The sequence below is a fragment of the Phalacrocorax carbo genome, chromosome 1, assembly GCF_963921805.1.
Source record: "Phalacrocorax carbo chromosome 1, bPhaCar2.1, whole genome shotgun sequence".
NCBI lineage: Eukaryota > Metazoa > Chordata > Aves > Suliformes > Phalacrocoracidae > Phalacrocorax > Phalacrocorax carbo.
This window is the reverse complement of record NC_087513.1, coordinates 149,153,886-149,173,639: the sequence shown is the minus strand read 5'-3', so window position 1 is coordinate 149,173,639 and position 19,754 is coordinate 149,153,886. Positions and strand designations below refer to the sequence as shown.

Sequence of the window (19,754 nt, the reverse complement as noted above, 5' to 3'; positions counted from 1 at the left end):
ACAGGGATCCTTCCAATGTCCGACTACATGCTCATTTTCTGACTTTTTTCAAAGTTTCTTTCCAAAGTTCCTTGAAGGTTGTGAATACGCACAGCATTTCTAGAGCAAGTGGGAGAAGCATTTTCAAATTAAGATATGAAGAGGTCTAACTAACAAATCCACAACGTACTGACACACCTCTTAAACCATTTCAAAACCAGTTTCTCTACAGACAGAAAACATAGAAGTACATTACAATTCCGACGCAGCACACTATGCTTAAAACTGTGTTATGTGTAAAACAGGTAAAGCTAAAAACTCTAAAATGTTTTTTATTTTATTCCTATTAAACAAAAAGTGTTGTATTTCAGAAATGCCAAACTCTTGATCACAAATAAGCCTTACACTGAGTACGTGCTTAACGCTACGTATGCTGTTACAAAATTTCAAAAGCAAAGAATGATGCCTTCTTATTTTGGGGGTTTTTCATTTGTACTCCAGAAGTCTTTCAGTGGAATACAGATATGAACTGAGATTCTGTACTAAAAAAAAGTGTTTGCTTAAATTATATATTAAAAAATTCCTTCATTTCAGAGAGGAAGATAATTTGAAGATGGATTTCACAAAAAAAGAAAAAGCCCGTTCAGAGAGAAAGCAAGGATATCGTTTTCCCCTCCTAGAAATCTCCCTGAATTTTCAGACCGTTACCCATTTCCCCCCACAAAGAACATGCTCTCAGCATCAGAACCCCCCACCCTGCATCAGTTCATGCTCCTGACCATGACCTCTAACTGGAGAGAGGCTGGCCTGTGGCCCAGAGCAGGAACGTGCGTACCCAGATCCCAGGAGCAGCTCCTGGCCCTCCTGCCCGCCCACCAGTGAGAACAGCAGCTTCCTGCTTCATGACTCTTAATAAAAGATCCATCCTCATCAAACTGATTTATTAATTAATGAATCGGTATTTTCCAGTAGGAAGGAACACATTTTTCCACCAGAAGGCTGTGTGACTAAGAACATCAGAATTGTTGGTAATTATAAACACATGTAAAACCGCTGCTTTACATCACTGAATACCATCCCTTTGCCGTGACATTTTAATTCCAACTGGAGTGCACAACACACTTTCATTCAAGGTCAGAAACGGTAATTAACTGGCACACATCAAGTTGAACTGAACCATGGAGATGATCTAACATGGAGGAAACCCATAATTTTAGCAAAAGCCTTGGGGTTTCATACAAATCAAATAGCATAAGGGCTGTGGGTTGGAAGCAGTTATGAACAAATACTGCATCAAGGTACAACACTTTTTAAAAGAAAAATGCGGGGAAAGGTTTTAGTAGAGTAACAAGATTTCCCCTGTGAACTCTCTTATTGCCGTAGGAAGCCAAAAGTAATTTTAACAAATACTACCAGCTAAGCAACTACTATGGCAAAACATTAATCATTCAAATGATCTATCTCACAAGTGAGCATTTCCCCCCCCCTTCTATACAAAGAAAACTTGAAAATTAATTGTCTTGGATTCTGAAGAAAATTCACAGAATTTGTGTAAGTTTGCATGAACACAACTAATCTTAATAAGGAACTATGTTATTAGTTTGCCCTTCGCAAGGAAGAGATGCTTTTTGTAACCAAAACCTGACACAAATTCCCCAAACATCTTTTCTGCATTTAAGTTTTCATAGAGCCTCCATGATTAAAAATAACCCTGGTACAAATACCTCCAGTAATGCTTCCTCAGCTTTTACTAACCCAACAAAAGCTTAAGAAATCTACTCATGAAGCACAATCAATACAGAACCTTTTAAGGAGACACAGCATATATAAAAATAACAGTTCAACAATACGTAAGAATTAAATTCAGGCATTAAAGCCTGAAAGAGAGGTTTAGAACAAAAAGGGCTGGAAATGAAGGATTGCAAATGGTAACAGAGTTGCCAGTAGCAAAAGGATGCTCAGTACTTCTTAGCATCTCCCAGAATAAACACGGCGGCACGTAGACTGACAATCCTGCTGAAATTAGTGCGTATTTTGAAACATAAATTACATCTACACCTTGCTGCATTAGGACAGCGGCTCAGAAATAAGCTTGCAAACCCTCCAGCAGAAATTACTTCAAAGCTTCCCCCCTCCTCTGCCTACAGAGCAATAGATAAAATTGAGAATGTGGTTTTCATTCATTTCTTCCAGGCACTCTAAAATTCACACATGCACCTCGGAGTGGCTTGAAATCTGGCATGCCATATGGCAATGCATTTGTCATTTCCAGAAATATGTTGAATAGGGGTTCCAGAGACACAAAGCCCCAATATAAAAATTAAAAGAAAAAAAACAACAACAAAAAAACCTCCCTGAAGCCAACGGATTCTGCTCAAACGCCACCAACTTTATACTCTGCACAACTGGAGAGCCTGGGCTTTGATCAGGCTTCAAAGAACCTCTTCACTTGCCCCAGAAAATAAATCTGATGCCTTAGCTTGTGGAGGCTTATTTCCCTACTGTTCTGCAACTCTGTAAAGTTATTTACACTTGCCTTAAGTGAGACTGAAGTAGAAATAATACATCAATACTGGAATTATACAAACACGTTGCACTTGGAGCACAAAGTAAATGATTTACAAGCTGCAAAACAGCAGAGAATCAGGTTCAAGAGTTTTATAGCTATTTCAGTGTGAACCAACTGAAGAAGAAATAATTACTTCTTCCCATTCCTGCATACAAAGTTAATGGTGCACATTATGAAGTAACATTAAAAAAATAACACAATTAGCAAACAGATTTTTTTAAAATCTGAAAAAGAAATAAGGCTCTTCTGCTGGCTGAAATAATCAGAGTCTCCAAACTCAGCAAATTAGAGCAAGATTTCAAAAAAAAAATTGGCGGAGCTGAGCTAAACATCTTGCTGCTGCCAAAATGAGCAAGTCTTGTGCTGTAGGTAGAAAGCAACTCAATCATCCTTCTATTACAATTTCTACCTTCCAGTGATATCTACTTTCCACTATTTGCAATCTGTGATGAAATTATCCTTTTTCTTTTTCAAAGAAAGAAAATGCAGATTAGTAAGCAGCAATCAAATGACATTACATGACCAGAATGACTTTCCTCCTCGCTTTTTTCTTTCAAGGCTGGAATCACAAATCATGGTATTATCCGACACAGATACAGAGAAACCAAGAATCATTCACCTTTTTGCTGGCATGCTCGGTTTTACCTTCCTCTCTTTTCTCCTCATGTTCCCTCTTGAAACTAAGTTATCTTAGCACACATCTTTTTACCCCAAGGATGAAAATTAACAGCAAGTAATGACTCTGTTGACAAGAACTACTCTGGGGGTGGTACTTTGTTTTGAAACACACAGAAATCAAGAAAAAAAAATCTTACGCCAGAGCGATGAATCCAAGAGTCTCTGAAGAACTTCCCGTGCACATACTTCATAACAAAATTTGTTCTGGAGACAGTGTATGTATATTATTTAACCAGAACGTGGAGATGAATGGAAGGACAGCAAGGAAGTACAGGTGATTCTGTAATCAGAATCTAATCCAAACCTACTGTAAGGTTTCTATGTATACGGAAGAAAATCAAGATCATTTCCGCCCTAACTGGGAAAGAACACTTGCAAGCACCTAAAGCAGCTATGGCAGCATCAACTGGGATATTTAACATAGCACAGACATTGTTCCAGTCTACTAATCAAACATGTTCATCCAAGATCATTCAGCTGCTTCAGCCGATGAGTGTTTCAGCCATCCAGAGACAAGACTACTGCATATCTACCACTCACATCGCCTAATGATGGTGGCGTATCTGCTTGCTGCTGCTGGAGGCAGCGAGCTTTGAGAAAGCCAGGGCTTTCTCCCAAGGCGTAACAAGCACAGAGCTGCCAGCCGCTGGTGTTGCCACCTAGGGAAGCTATTCCTAGAAAACCAAGAAGAATGTGTGGGCCGAGCTGGAAAGGCAATGTAAAAACTAAAGGAAGCAAAAGAGTCCTCTGTAATAAAAGAGGTGAAGAAAATCCTCAAGTCTGCTAAGATTTAGGCTGATGAGCAGATCTCTCCCCCCCAGCCAATAGCTGGCCTTTTTAGGTATACTGAGCTTGCAGATGGGATGAAAAGCTGCTTTCACATGCTACAGCAAAATTTTACTGTGCCCAGCAGACAAATAAAGTATGCTAAATTTCCTGAACATTTTAATATTCATTGCAAGGCAGAATAAAAACAAACAAAAACCCTAGAAAATCTGTACTTTACAGCACTTTGTTTTGTAGGTTGCATGGAAACCGCCTGCTGATGCTGCCAGAACAACTCAAGAAGAACCCAAGTCCCTGTTTGACAGGTCTAGACCTGCTGCAAAGAAAGGAAAATCCCACATGGGAAGCCTAAATGAGAGAATGACTTCAGTCTGATATGTGGAGGTGTTCCTGCATAATACAGAATAAGTTTCTTCTTTAATTGTTCTTACAATAAAATATATTGACCATCAGTTTGAAATTCAACTTTTACCATATTCTTAATTGTAGGTCTAGAAAACAGAAAAGTCGTCAGCTATTGAAGTTGCACACACTCTACCATCCTCCCACAGCTATTACTACACTGGCAATGAACTATCCTAGACAGACAAAAGTGTCTAGAGTAGCAGTTCTCACATTGTCACAACTAAAATGGTAAAGAGACAGAACTGATTCTCAGCTATGCACACACTTCTTTTAACCACAGTTGTTTTCTTCACGTTATGTGCTTTTCTTGCCAAAGTCCCAAATCTAGGCCTTGGAAAAGTTAACTAAACATATTCCTAAGTGGCTTGAGTATCATAACTCTGTTGATAAAATATTTGGAAGAGTTTACCTGGTGGCTTTGAACCAGAGCAGAAGACCAAACCAGAGCTCTGCAGGTAGTAATGCACTCCTTCGGGATCTATCATTAAAATGGTAGCAATCCTTTAGCTGAAGCTAAGCCAAAAAGACTCGAGATGGGAAATGAAGCTCTAAACAGTAAAAGTTTACTTCCTGTGCCCAAGCTTAGCAAACTATTACCACATCAAGGTACTTGCCAGTAAAGCTATTTCCCTTTCTTTCTTACAGATTTAGCCTTTAAGGTGTTCTATGCACTTTTTCAAGCTCTCGCTGCATATTTTAATTTTATACTTAAAGATCTTCCTGCATTCCGAGACAATTCTTATTATTTTGCTTTGATGTTTTTTTTCCTTGGATGTTTTCCAGATGAAGCTCTAAATTGAAGTTCAGCAGAAAAACGATCAGAGCACTACATTTCAATAACAGAAGCACTGAAAGTGTGGCCTTCAGTGTATTAAACTCATTGCTGGAAGCTACATATGAAAATATATTACCCACCTCAGAAAACTCTCCATTGTTATAATTTGGTCATTTCACACACCAGTGATCAATCTCAGCTGAGCACATTCTGTAAGTCCACACATAATGATAAAAAATTGGATGTACCAGAGAAAAATTAAAGCCCTTCCTTTGTGAACAAGTTTATCCACCTAGTGATTTTATATAAAAATCACTTTCTACTGCTTCTTAGTATGAAGCTAAACAAGCTGAAGATATATAAATTGTTGATTGCAAGAGTCAATGACTCAGCAACCTGCGTTATGTCCACTTTGCAGCATAAGCTAGTAGGCACAAAAAGAAAAATTGACTTTAAAAAGCAGAAGTATGGCCAAATGAAACTTTTTTTTTAAAAAAAAAGGCTATAGCATTAAATGCGTATACTAACCATAACTCCTGCATCCCTTGTCTAACTCTCGGGATTTCTATTCTCCAACACACTTTCCTCTACCTTCCCTTACAAATTTAAAAGTTTCAGACTGGTGTTGCATGTAAAAGCCTCGGAATTGGCAACTATCGCAAAGCATATTACAGTACATCTACAAGCTGAAAACCCCGTGCTACTTTTCAGTACAGAAGAACAAAGATTTTTCATAACAGCAACATTCTGGAGAAATATTACTAAAAAGAGAATATCGAGCTACTGGAAAACAGAAAAACCTAAGTAAAACTGCTTCTGCTGTTCCCCCAACTCCCTGTCACACTGAGATCCAGCACCAGACCTCATCACACGTTTCTCACTACAGCGGGTCTCCCTCTCCCATGAGAGAGAGTGGACAAGCAGGAAGACAATGCTGCTTAGGGAAGGGAAGTACGGTGGGGTTTTTTTATACAATTCATTTTAGTCCAAAGCCAGTTCACACTGGTAAATGCTACCCCAATTTGGACCACTGCGACATTCACAAATTCAGTTCATATTTAACAAATCATTCCCAAATACCAGGTTGCAGGCATATATATATGTAGGTAGGAAACGAAAACACAGTATCAACAGAATAACCTGTAAAGCACCATGTTCTTACTCCCAGCCTGAGCAGATAAAGCAAGCAGACAACCTCATTTCTGTGACTGGTGTGCAACTACATGCTTAGAATAGTGAGCCAATAAAACAAGAACAAAAATATCTTCATCCAAATCCTATTCACAGCTGTTAATTCAATGGAGAGACTCTTTCGGCATGAAGAAGACATGAGTAACAGCCTCCACGGTAACTTTTTTAACAGCAGGCCATTAGACAAGGAGCTTCATAACCCAGCAGCCGGATGCTATTCAGCTACCTGACAGCCTTTAAGTTGCTTGGAAAAAAGTGAATTAATCAGAAGACGTGCATTTCTAAGGCAATGACCAGTGCCTGCCCTTGTACTGCAAAAGGAGCAGAAGGGAGACGGAGAAGGCGGCGGATTCAGATGCTTTCAAAGAGGGATTAGAGCAAGGGGCTGTGTGATCCAAGGCAACGTATGATGGTCACTCTCACACAGCAGCTGCAGGAACATACAAACTTCTCCACAGGACGGTCACATACCACAGCATTCATTTTAGCCTTCTGTAAATTTACAGTATTTTAGACAACTGCACTGAAAATGATACAAAACTAACATCAAACATTCACAACGTTTCTCAATGTGAAAATGCTTCTTTTTGTTTAGTGAAAGACATTTACTGACTGAAACACGTAGGAACCCACCCCAATACCCTAACACAATGCCAGAACGCATTGATGGAGAAAGAAAGTTTAAAACAATTATACAAAAATCCTGTATGTGAGGGTTCAAAAGTGTGGATGATCTGTCCTTATTTCAGGAGCCTCATCACCTGTGTTTCTGAACATCACTTTCAACTCCAATGATTCAGTCAAATCTTGCTCACTTTATTCCCAAATGAGTGTAATCATGCCAGACAGGATACCAGGGTTTTTAATTTTTAATTTTATCTAATTTTTTTTTAACTGCTGAAATATTTCTGCCATATGAATGGATTACAGATAACCCAAAAACATATCCACACACAATCAAGGCTATTCCTCCCAATCCTAACTATGTACAAAACACTGCAAAATGGAAAAGGAGGAGGGAAAAGTCTAACAAAGCCACAAAGCAGAGGTAATCACAGTCTGCTTAGATAACAGGAGAATCAAGGCACGCACCAACTAAATTAAATATTTGATCTTTATTCTAGAAAAACTTTACAAACTTCATAAAATAAAATGGCATTTCCCTACGGAAATCTAAACATGCATCTACATAACCACTGAAACTATGAATTAGATTGATACCAGGTGCAAGTATTCTTATTGGCTTTGGGGTTTTGATTGTTGTTGGGTTTTTTGGGGTTGGGCTTGTTGGGGTTTTCTTACATCTAGTTGGTACCACAATTTCAGAAGGACAGTGTCAGCAATTTAAACAACCCATTGAAATCCAGCTGCTTAACACCAGGCACTGCGTCTTGCAAGCTGGGCGCATCCCTTACATTCAAAAGGCCAGTCCCAGGAAAATGGGGCAGAAACAAGAGCCAAGGGCTGCTGCAGGTCAGGCAGGCAGCAGGCAGGCAGCAGGCAGGCAAGAGCCGACCAGCCACGTGGCAGAGGGAGGTCACGGCTCTCAGCACTGCCCAGGCAGACACAGCAAGGGCTCACCTGCAGGCAGGAAGATGCTGCCCAAGGGTTGGGGCTTGAAAGGCAACACCTGATTTTCCCCTCACACACACCTGTCTGGGATGAGAGCCGACCTGGGGACACGACTGAAGTTGTTCAATATAGCATTTCATTTTCATGGGTTTTGAGCCCCTCGCTGTTTACAAGTCCTGCCCTGCACTTTTACCAGCACCTCCCCACGTGGCTGTGGAGCACAGGAGACCTCAGGGGACATGCAGCCCTCCCCTCGCTGCTCATCCTTACCAGCTCCTTTGCCAAACACATTCAGTTCATGCACTGAGAAACAGTTTCTAATCTGCCAAATGCACCTGGAATTAGCAATGCCAAGCTGTTCTCTACACAACCAACAACAAAAAGGCTTTACAATCACAAGTCAGTTGATGATTATCTTGCTGATCTAGGATCGAGATATATATATACACACACACGCCTCTAGAGAGACAGTCCTCCTAGGTTTTTCTGTAACTAAAGTGACTTAATATAGCAACAGGTGTTGTACCTCCACCATCAGAAAAATTACCTTCTCTAGTCTAACTCCACCTCAACTCACCTGCATTCATGATTCAATGACATCAGACTCAAGATTGTTCTTTGAAGAATGAAACATTTACAATTTTACTATCTGCTTTGCAAGCACAGTATAATCTACTGAATACCAACCTGCTTCTAATGCTATGTACACTTAGGAATGGTATATATGCCATTGCTGCAGAAGAGTAAGGCAATGCCAATTAATTCAAATTGCAGTTATGTATGGTATCTTCTTTTTAACCATGAGTATGTCACTTATATTGTCTCAAAAGAATCCAAATGGCCAGTACTTAACCCCTAGAATTATCCACCTGGAAAGAAGGAAAAAAAAAATAAAAATCAAAGAACAGAACAGATAAATCACAAGGACAAGCTGATAAGACTTTTATCATAGAAAGACTGAAACTAAGTCTAGTTGCACCATTAAACAACATATTATAGTTAAAACATGGGGAGGGAAAGAGTTTTAAAAAGTGTTTATTTCAAGTATATTAATGCAGATCATTATCTTCAAACCTCGATTCCTCCAAAACAGACATTATAACCCTCAATGCATTTCAGGGCTTTTCTTGCATTGCATTTTAATTTTACCTTTTTTCTGCTTTCATACAGTCTGGTCTTCTGTTTTAAATTCTAGGTTTCCATGTCTTAAAATTAAACACCAAACTAAATCATTCCTTGTTTTTCCCATGAGGAACTAAACTAACTTCCTTCTTCCATCAACTTAAGCAGGCATTATATCAAGCACTGTCTGATCCACTCCCATTCTTTAACATCTCAGTATTATCATTCATTACACAACACTAAACTACTAGCAGTCCCACTGACTTTATGGGACTGCTGACAGAATAATGTAATACACAATGTATAGGTGTAAAGTCTGTCTGTAAAAATAAGCTGGCTATGTGACACTGCAGGCAGAAGTTCAACATGTAATTTAACATACATGCCGTGACAAGTTAAAGAACGTATAACTAAAAAAAGAGTTGACCTGCAATGTAATTGTGGTTCTTGTCTTGAAAGAGACCTACTTATGGCTCAGCTTCGTGTTTTGTAAATAAGAGACACTCGTTCCAATAGGACTACTAGCAGTACTATGCACACACTTGCACTTTCACAGGGCCACAGCGGGGAAAAGTTGGGATATAAAACAAGGAACGAACATTTTAGCAAAGCCAAGATGTTACATCTTCCTGACATTCCAGAGAGATGAAAGGAATATCTGAACAAAACGCACATCCCGGATCTCCTGTCAGCAAAAACAGAAAAGATCCTAAAGGACACAACCATCAGTATTACAAGACAGGACTAATGGCAGAAGACACACATTGCTGCAATAACAACATTACACAGACTTTAATAGTTTTCTGTCTTAGGACGTCTATAACATTTCAGGTCATTACGAATCCCCATGCATCCCTTAAGAGCCTCAGAGCTCATAAAAACGATGTGTCATATTTTGATACTTGTGCTAAACACAAGCTTTATTACTACCCATGTTTAAACCCAATACAATCCACACAGCCCTTACTGAGATATCTGATTAAATTTCTAATATTCATGAACTAGAATTTTAATATTGAATGCTCAAAATGATTTAAGTCTTTTGATGTAATGGAACATAAGTCATTCAGTGTCAAGTGGAAGGCAGATCCTTTATTATAGCATTAATTATTTGGGATATTAGCATTAATTTATTTCTCTATTTGAATTAAATGGAATTCAAAACAGTGTGAATTTATGAATAGTCCACAATATAATTATTTCTATATTATCCCTGCAGCACTAACAGAAAGACCGCCTACAGACTGAAAATGTAAAGGAAGGAGATTGATCATCAATTTTTCTTTTAATCTTTTTTTCTGAACGACAGGAAAGGTGAAGCTCTGTTTATACTCTAAATGGCTTACACTTCTTTTTGATGCAAAAATGTAGGTCTTTATACCTATAAACAGCATTTACATGTTTTTGTAATCAACATGGGATGACTAAAGGAAAACACATTTAAGCAAGATATACCATAGCCAAAATCTTTTACAACTGGAACAAAAACATTCTTAATTAAAACCACAAAGCTGCAAAAGTATCAGGAACTTTTACAAAATTTGAGTACTTGCTGGGAAAAACACTGTGTCTCAACTTACATTTCCAAAGTTGCTACATCCACAGGATTTCGAGGAGTTCTGGTAGGAAGGACTAATTAAAGATACAAAGATGGTACCTTTTTTCCAGCAGCTAAACAGCACCAATCTTGAATTCACTTATGTTACAGGTATAGCCAGACAGTATTGCTATCAAAAATAATCCACAACACAATAAATAAATACTTCATAGCACTCACATAAAACTGCTGTTTGCAGATCAGAGTTACCAGAGCGCTAGGTACTGAAGGACTGTAACCTAGCATAACATTCCCACACAAAACACACAAAAATCAGTATTTACAGGTTTTTATCCAACTCCACAAGATGTCTGAAGTCTGGTTAAACCAGAAACAGCTGTCCAACTGAAAATGTAACTTCACAAATAAACAACAGCCAAGGCTAAAAATAAACCAAACAAACCATCTGTGCCACTGCCCCTGCTCACAGCCCATCTATACAGGTGTCAGGTCCTGTCCCTGCCCTCCACAGCAGAACTAGCACAGGGTGTTTGTATCATCACTGACTGATGGCACTAACACAAAATGAAAATCCAGTGAATAAAATCCCCACATCCAACCTAAAAAATACTTAACACTTATCCTTTCACTGAAGTTCTTACTAAAACCTCTGAAAGCATCTGAAACATACATACCTTTATAGTGAGTGGATGAAGTGCAACTACCTTTTTTCTCCTACTAATCTGGCAAACTTTCGATCTAGAATTACCAATTACTTTTTCAACGAACACTAAATCTATTTAAAACAAACAAAAACCCAAAAGGCACTTGCTTTTCCACCTGAACTCAAAACCAAGGAAAAGCCTACAGTGAGTTTTGCTAGGCCAGGTAGCAGCGTGCATTTGCAGCAGCCCAAGTCTCCTGTGCTGGAATCCAGAATCCTTGACATGTCATCATTCAAGACCTGTCAAGTCTGATCACACTCCGTGTGTGTCTGGAGGGACACCACCCATTCAGGGAAACGAACGTGTGTTTTGTTGTCATGACAGCTATCAAAATTCAGCCCAAGAACATATCATACAGCCATGTATCTCTCCTTCTGCATTAAAAAGCTGAAAAACACTTTCCGTGTTGTCATACAAAACATCATTAGGATGTCAACTAAGAAGTCAACTCCCTTGGAACTGCAGTAGCCCAGGATGGCACTAGGAGCCAAGTCCGACACACAACGGATGTGGGAGAAAACAAGTGTGATGAATACACTGCTATTGTAAGAACAGGAAGGAAAAACCCTGCAGCCATGCTATGCTGAGGGTGTTCCTATTGCATTAAAACCAAGAGGTCAGTCCAATCGATGCTTGGGACTCCTCTCCTCCGGTGTAAGTGCCAGGGTTTGCTAAACAGGAGGCTTAATTTATTGCTCTTCCTTGAAAATGTTTTATTAGTCCAGAATGCCCTAAAAAAATTCTGAGTAATACATCAATTTAACCCTCCATATGCGGAGTAAGTTTTAACAGGATTTAGTGTTCCTCTTCTCTCCTAAACCTGTGAAGGGACTACATGAACTGCTTTATTTTACTATATAGTTAACTAGAAACTTAATTGGTATACAAAAAGGATTATTTAGTCCTTCTTGTCAAATTTAAATTGGCTGAGTTAGAAAATTCCAATATATTTAATTTATACTTTGTATGCTTAATGAACACCACCATTCCTTTCTAAACCTTCCCACCCCACAAGGATCTATTCTCATTTTGAAGGAAAGGTTCAAATACAGCATTTAATGACTTTTTAAAAACAATATTAAAAAGAACAATATAGTTAATTCAGAAGAGGACTGATTTTTTTTAAAAACAGATTACTTTTATTTTCTTAAAAATAAAAAACATTTTTTTAAAATGCTACACTGCTAGCAGAACCCAGAATCTCAGCCCAGCACAAGCAGAAAGCACCTGCTTTTGTTAACCCTCCTCCCATTCTCCTGCAGGGTCTGACGGCTCCTCTGTATTTGCATAGAGCTGGATCCAGTGTAACCTGTAGGGAAAGGCGGCCGAGAGACAGCTCTCAGCTAAAAGCAGCTTCTCACACCGTAAGAGGACATGACCCAGTTCACCTGCGTCAGGAGAAGTGTCCACAGCCTCCAGCCTCTCGCTAAACTTCAGTATCCTCTTTCACACCCATCACTTCTCCTCATTGAGGCCCTCACAAATATTCTGAACATTTCTAGAACTCAGAAACTTTAAACGGCTCAGAAAGCTAAAATCTTCCTTTCGATCAAAGACGTAATAATCTGAAGGCCTGCCCATTTATTTTTGGCTACTGATCCATTTTGGCTAAACAGTCCAGCGCTGGCCCAGCAAATGCTACCCACACCACTTCCAAGGACCACACGTTAGACACCTGCTGAAGCGACAGAAGAAGAAAGCCCCCTACCTATCAAAACAGCACAACCTGCTGAAACATGAAGGTAATGAGTTACAATCTAACTGTACTGGGCTTTTTTTTTTTTTTTTAATTAAATATCTTCTTGGAAACTTTGCTTAGGAAAAAGAAAAAAAAAGGAGGTTGCCTAAGAAGGTTATTACCTGATTTTGTAAACATGCTAAATTTACCAGGTTTTGTCTAATAAAGTTTCAGCTATACTCTATCTGCAGTACGTCTCACTACCTGTTTTTGCCTCTATTTCTACAGTTGTGTGTACTCTGCAGACAATAACTTAGTTGAGTTGAGGAAAACTGGATCAGATTTCTTCAGCCTAGATTAAATACACACCTGTACTGCATTTTATTTTGCATCCGCATTTTGTCGTGTTTCTAAGAAAGATACAATGTTTCTGAGAACTCAGGTATATCACTCCACTGCCTGCTTCACAGAATAATCAATATTAATACTTGTTAAAGAGATCAGGACCAAAACCAGCACAACAAACCTAGAGAGTAAAAAAGCCTCTACGGCACAAAGTTTGTTTCTACGACTTTGAACAAACACTGGCTATACCAGCACGTCTGAGTTTCCACTCTAACAGATGTTTTTCTCAGCACGAGTATTTCTAAAACTTTACTGACATTGGGTTATTATGCGTAGCTGCAATAATTTAAAATGTAACGGGTTGCTATTTTCTAATCAAGATTTATTCCTCTGCACCTGAATTCTTAAAATTTACAATACTCTATTAAAGCTTAAAAACATACACTGCCAGGCCACCTCACTGCACACAAAGTTATTTATGCCGGTTTTAAAATATGAACTCACTTCATTAATGGTGAGAAACAAATTCATTTGTTGTGTCACATATATTTAATGGAATATAAAAATATATATTTCATATTTCAACGCACTTCCAATCTACTCATTTCATTAGCATTTATGAAACAATTAAGAATCCTTATGATGGGGAATAAAGATTGCTCCAAGAAAAAAGAAAAAAAGAACAAACTTATCACTTGAAAGAATTACTTCACCCACCACCGAACGGAGCAACGGTTTAATTGGGCAGAACACCAACGACTACGTTATTATGAGGGAACTAAAGGGCCTAATTGAATCTGCAAGAAAAATTTAAATGGAACTACCCAAAACAAAAATGAGTTTAGGATACCTGGGCCAACATTCATAAATCTGCAAAGCAAAACAAACAGAAAAGCCATTTTTCAAAAAGCGTAAGTCCCCAGGACCGCATGTAGTACGTTTTTCGGAAGACTGGACAATGGCACAGCGGTTAAATGACTAGTGCAGGCCTCACTGGCACGCTTTAGGAGGAAGAAACAACACTATTTCCCACAGTATGAACACCACCCCAGTTCTCTCTGAAGGTCTTCCACTCTGCAAACTAATAAGGATTTGTGACATTCACTCTGTGGAAACTATTGTTCTACGACATTTCTGTATGCTTAGTAAATACCAGGATAAAGTGTATTGCCTTTAAGTTTATTGTTTCAGTAGAAGTAGAAAGCAGCTTTCCTGCAGAGTGCCTCAACTCTCCGCCTCTTCAGCATGCCAGATGACCTACTTCAAGGGAGCAGGGCATCCAGCGACGAGCGCCCAGCACCTTACCCCGGGTCTGACTAAACTAATCGAAACACAGCATCTGGTTTCACAGGCCGTTTTCAGCTATCTAAAAACTCCTTCAAGAATCTATAATAATTTGCAACCAGCAATCCACCTTCCTCAAAACACAGAGTGGGAGGTGGGGGGGAATACCCACAGCTTAGAAACCCTCAGTCCCTTGATGCAAACAGGAAACATTTTCTAGAACATACGCTTTGGATTCAAAGGTACCTTGGTTTTGATTTCAAACCTGCAGCAAGTAAATTGATACAGCACCTGCCTGCATGAGCCTGGAAGCAGCTTTTATGCTCAAGGAGCACAAAAAACACAAGATACTCCAGGTAGTTTTGCTGCTTCTTGACCATGACCAGCAAACAAAGCTCTCCAGGCATCACTTTTTGAGTTGCTCCTGTTACAATTTCTACTGAGGAAAGCCACAAGCATCACAAAGGAGTAATGTACCAACGGTGACACGAGGTACAAAAAACAGAGGCTGGGAAAGAAGCAGATGCTGCTGACCTTGTCCCTCTTCCTTAGCAGACAGAAGATGCAAGGTGGCACATAAGAGAGCAAACACCCTTCCTTACGCTCCCACACAGCTAGCCAGGAAACTATAGAAGAAAAGACAGGAAGGGCAGATAAAAAGTTCTCTTTCCACTGCAATAAGAAGCCAAAGGCCAAAGTTTTTAGTTTATCACATATTCAGTAGCAAGGATGTAATAAAAAGGTCCATCCGGACAATCAACGACTGACTCTGCTGTTAGTTTTGGAAAACTATAGCATAAGAGATTTTGTGTATCAATATATCACAACAGCAAACAGAAATGTCATCTGGTGGAATTAAAAGGCCAATACAACACCTAATATTGCAATGACAGAACAACGGCAGCGAGAGCTAACATCACAGTGAGTCTGTATCTGTTTCATGGCCTATATAAAAATATTTGCTAATTGCTGTCTTGATCTTCATGGTAGAGCTGCCTTCTATCTCTACATTTATTCACTGTTCCCGAAAGCACCTCTCCTGTCAAAGCCTCAAGACGCAAGTCAGTTACAAAGACAAAGCGATCTGCTTAACTGCTAAAAGTAACTTGGGTCAGACAGAGGATTCTGATTTCCAGAGTTGTGAAATTGGTATTTCTAAGAAGCAACAACATTATTTCACTTCAGAAGCTGTAATCCTAAACGTGAACACAGAACCATTAGCATCATCTACGTGGTACTGACTGCTTCAGATTCCTAAAAAGCAGTGGCAAAACAAGTACTTTCGGACAGAAATTCTTCATAAGCTCCTACCCAGTGAGCCCTTTCAAATTCCTCCATATTAAGTTACCAGTCCAAACTCTCAATGATACAAACCACGCATGGTTAGGCCATGGAAATTTGTTTTCACAAAGGGCACTACCACGTTTCATGAAAGAAAAGTCTGATTCTCCTACGCTGAGCCGCTACAACAGTAGCGGTACGTTCCTCAGAAACAAATACTGCTTCACAGCAAGAGGAAGAAATGCGGCTCAGCTAAAGAACGCTTTAAATTTTGCCGAGGTTCAGTCGGCATTCAAGTTTTAAAGTAAAAAAAGAACAAGGCAGTTCGGAGTGAAATTCTGCATGGAATTCACGGAATAACCCTGATACACGCAGAGGGCCACATGCACTGTAAAAGAAAAAACACAACAGTGAGAGATGTTAGGGTAGGAGCTAGAGCCGAGAGGCACTCACAATTAGCCAGCCGCAGGTCAGACCTGAATCGTAAAGCTGAATCCCGACCCGACAACTTCTTCGGAGGCGGGCCACGGCGCCCAGCCTGCCAGCAAGGGGTATCTGTTAGCGCCGGCACGGTTTTAATTAAAAACGGGGGGGAAAGACTTACAAACCTCAGTAATTTTCCTCCCAAAACACCCAGGGATGCGCTTTACTGAGCGGCCAGTACACAAGCTGTGATTTTCCCTTCATTTTTTTGTTGTTTTTTAGCTTTACGTCCTTTACCTACATCAACACCCCCCGGGGGCACAGTGCCCCGCCGCTCCTCAAGAAAACCCCCGGCTTCGGCTCTAGTAAGTCTAAAGTCGGGAAGGGAAAGGAGGCAGAAGGGTAAGAAGGGTGCCCGGGGGGCCGCACCCCCGCCGCAGCCCGGCCTGGCCGCCGGCCGGTCCCGGTCCCGGGGCGGCGCTCCGCACGGCGGCCGCTCCCGCCCGGGAAACTTTCCGGTTGCGCCGCGCTCCGGCCGGGAGGCGCTGCCCGCCCTGCCGCCCTCCCCCGCCGGCTGCCCCCGCGGACGGCCCGTACGCCGCCTCCCTGCGCCCGCCGGGCCGGGCCGGGCCGGGCGCGGAGCCCCACGGGGGGGGGGGGGGCGGGGGGGGTGTCCCGGCCCGCCGGTGGCACAAAGCGGCGGCTGTCACACACACACACAAGCGGCAGCGCGGGAGGATGAGGAGGAGCCGCCCCCGACACCACCACCCCCCCCCCCCGCAGCTGGACGTGGCATACAAACACACACACCCCGCGGTCCCCCCCGGCAGGTACCGGCTCCCCACACACACACACCCACCCCCGGGGTGGCGACGGGGCCTCCCCCGCCCAGGTGACACCCGCCCCTCCCCCCGCTCCCGGCGGCCCTTCCCGCCCCCCCCCTCCTCCTCCTCCTCCTCCTCCTCGCCGCTCCCCGCGGCCGCCACAAGTTTACGGCGAGCCCCGGCCCCGGCCCCGTCCCGCCCGCAGCCACACTTACCTCCGGCTGGGCGGCGGGCGGGGAGCGGGGCGGGTGGCTGCGGGCGGCGGCGAGGAGGCTCCCAGCCCAGGCGGGCTCCGCTTCTTTGTCTCCTCGGCGGCAGCGGCGGCGCCCGCTCGCTCGCTCCCCCCTCCGCTTCCCTCTGCCCTTCCCCAGGCGGATGCGGGTCGCGTCCTCCGAGAGGGGCCGGCCGGCTCCCCCCCTTCCCCTTCCTCCTCCTCCACTCCGCGCCGGACGCGTCCAAGGCCCCGGCCCTCGGCGGCGGCGGCAGCTCCGCTCCCTGCCTCCCCTCAGCCTACTGCGCCCGGCGGCGGCGGCGGCGGTGGCGGCCCCTCCCCCGCCAACCGCCCGCCCCCCCCGGCACAGGCACAGCCCCAGCCCCCGCCCCCGCCCTGCCCTTCCTGCCGCTGCCGCTGCCGCTGCCGGGATCGCGCGGGAGGAGCTCCCGGGGCTCCCCCTCGCCTGCCGGGGGGGCGGCCGATCCCGCCGCGGGAAGGGCGGGCCGGGCGGGCCCCCCCGCTTCTACGGGTGGGGACCAGGGGAGTGGGGCAAGGGGTTCCCTGCCCGGCGGGAGCGCCCTGGCACTCTCCCCCCTCCCCCCCCCCACACACACCCCCCGCAGCCCTGTCCCCCGGGAGACGCGGCACTCCCGGTAAAGCTCCCACGCCGGGAGCGGAAGCGCCTGGGGAAAGTACCTACGAGCGCTTAAAGCAACCGGGATGGGGGGGCCGGGGGGGCGCGCACCTCGGGGCCGGGGCGGGCTGGGGAATGCGGCGCGCCGTGGGTCGATGGGACGGGCCGGGGGCACGGAGCCGCCCCCGGGGAACTTCCAGCCATGGCAGCGCGGCGCTTCCGCCGCCCCTTGGCCGCGGGCCCGCTCCGGCCTTCCCTTTCCCTTTCGCCCCGGGGCAGAGCTTCAGCCTCAGCGCCCCGCGTATTTGCCGGATTGGGGGTTAATTTTTACTGCTGGGGGTCGGTGTGTACCTGCCCCGGTGGTGTTCCCTCAGGAGAGGGCGCCGGGCACGGAAACCACCCCAAGCTCGCCCCGTTCTTCCAAAATCGAGACCCGTCCCCGGGCGGGTCCTAGCCGCCCCCTTGCGCTCCTCAACTCGTGGGAGAGGTCGGCTTCCCCGCGGGTGGTTAAAGAGGGCAGGCAGAAGGCCCTTCCCACGGGAGACCCCGGCCCCCAGGGGAAGGGTCGACATGCCGGCCTGGCCACTGGCCCCGGCTAGTCACAGTCCCCACCGGCCCCGGTGCCATCCCCGGGGTGCAGCCCCTTGGTGGGCATGAGTGTTCCTGGGCCGCGGGGAATCAGAAATGTCCTCCCCCTGGAGTAACCCAGAGAGTTTGGAGTAAAACCCACTGCTTTGGGGGGAGGCTGCTCTGAAACCTTCTAAAACCATTAGCCCTTTCCAACATGGTGGCTTCCAAAGGGAGGAGGCTCACGCATTAGCCAGACCAGTTCTGTCTCTCCTCAGGACACGTTTCCTGGCTTGGGAGGTGAGGCTACGCGACGCCACCTTTTCCAAATCTGAAATAAAGTCAGCAGCCCCACTGTGTTATTTTCCCTGACCAAGCTAAAAGTGGCAGGGAGAACCTTGGACAAAGTTTTTCAACTCTTCAGTGATTAAAGAATGCGTACTCTGAGATCTTGCCATGTTCCTACTTAAAATAGTTCAGAAATCCTCTAATAACTCCCTCTTCCCCATGTTGACTTTCACTAATTCTTCTTGGGAAGCCCCAAGCACATGTCACGTGTCTGTGAGATAAACCTGAAAGGAAAATGCGGCCTCTTCTCTCTTCCAGAAAAGACGTTGCATGCACCTCGGGGAGGAACAGAAAGCCCCTTTCCTTTCCAGGCTTTTTGTGCACGCATTTCAGTTTGGTTCATTTCAATCTTCCTTTTGAAACAATAATCTGACCATGATTTTTTGGAGCTGGAAAAAATTTGGGGTCCCTGCTGCCTCCACCTTGCCATGCGGTCAGGCCTTGCTCCAGCCTGCAGAGGCTTAGGCTGAATTCAGATGGGATCGGCCGTCCAAGGACTTTCAGGTATAAGTCTCTGTTGTTGCTGGAACAAAATGCACCGTGGGAGCGATAAAGGAGAGGTGAATTATCCCTCCTCTCCTTTGCATTTCTAATACGCAGTTAGGTTTCAGTCTCAGGTTTGTCCCTTCTTACCACACCCTTGCTAATGCCATCCTACAGAACCCTTCCACTTTGTTGTTTGCCCTACAGCGCCATTGAGTTGAGGATGTCCAGGGGAAGGTGATACGACCCCGCAAGGTTTCCAGGCTAAATTAGGCCTCTGAAAGTGCTTGGCACCGTAAGACGCTGAGTGGGCGGTAGCTCTCAAAGCTTTCCA

The 19,754-nt window shown here is 43.8% G+C and overlaps 1 protein-coding gene across 1 annotated transcript in view; it reads right to left on the bottom strand.

Annotated features, from left to right (window-relative positions):
* Window positions 1-17,724, bottom strand: part of NCK2 (NCK adaptor protein 2) — an 87,673-nt gene extending 69,949 nt beyond the window's left edge. The window contains exon 1 of the mRNA XM_064439522.1: window positions 17,390-17,724. The gene's annotated coding sequence lies outside the window, so the exon portion shown is untranslated. The remainder of the gene's footprint in view (window positions 1-17,389) is intronic.
* Window positions 17,725-19,754: the final 2,030 nt, after the last annotated feature.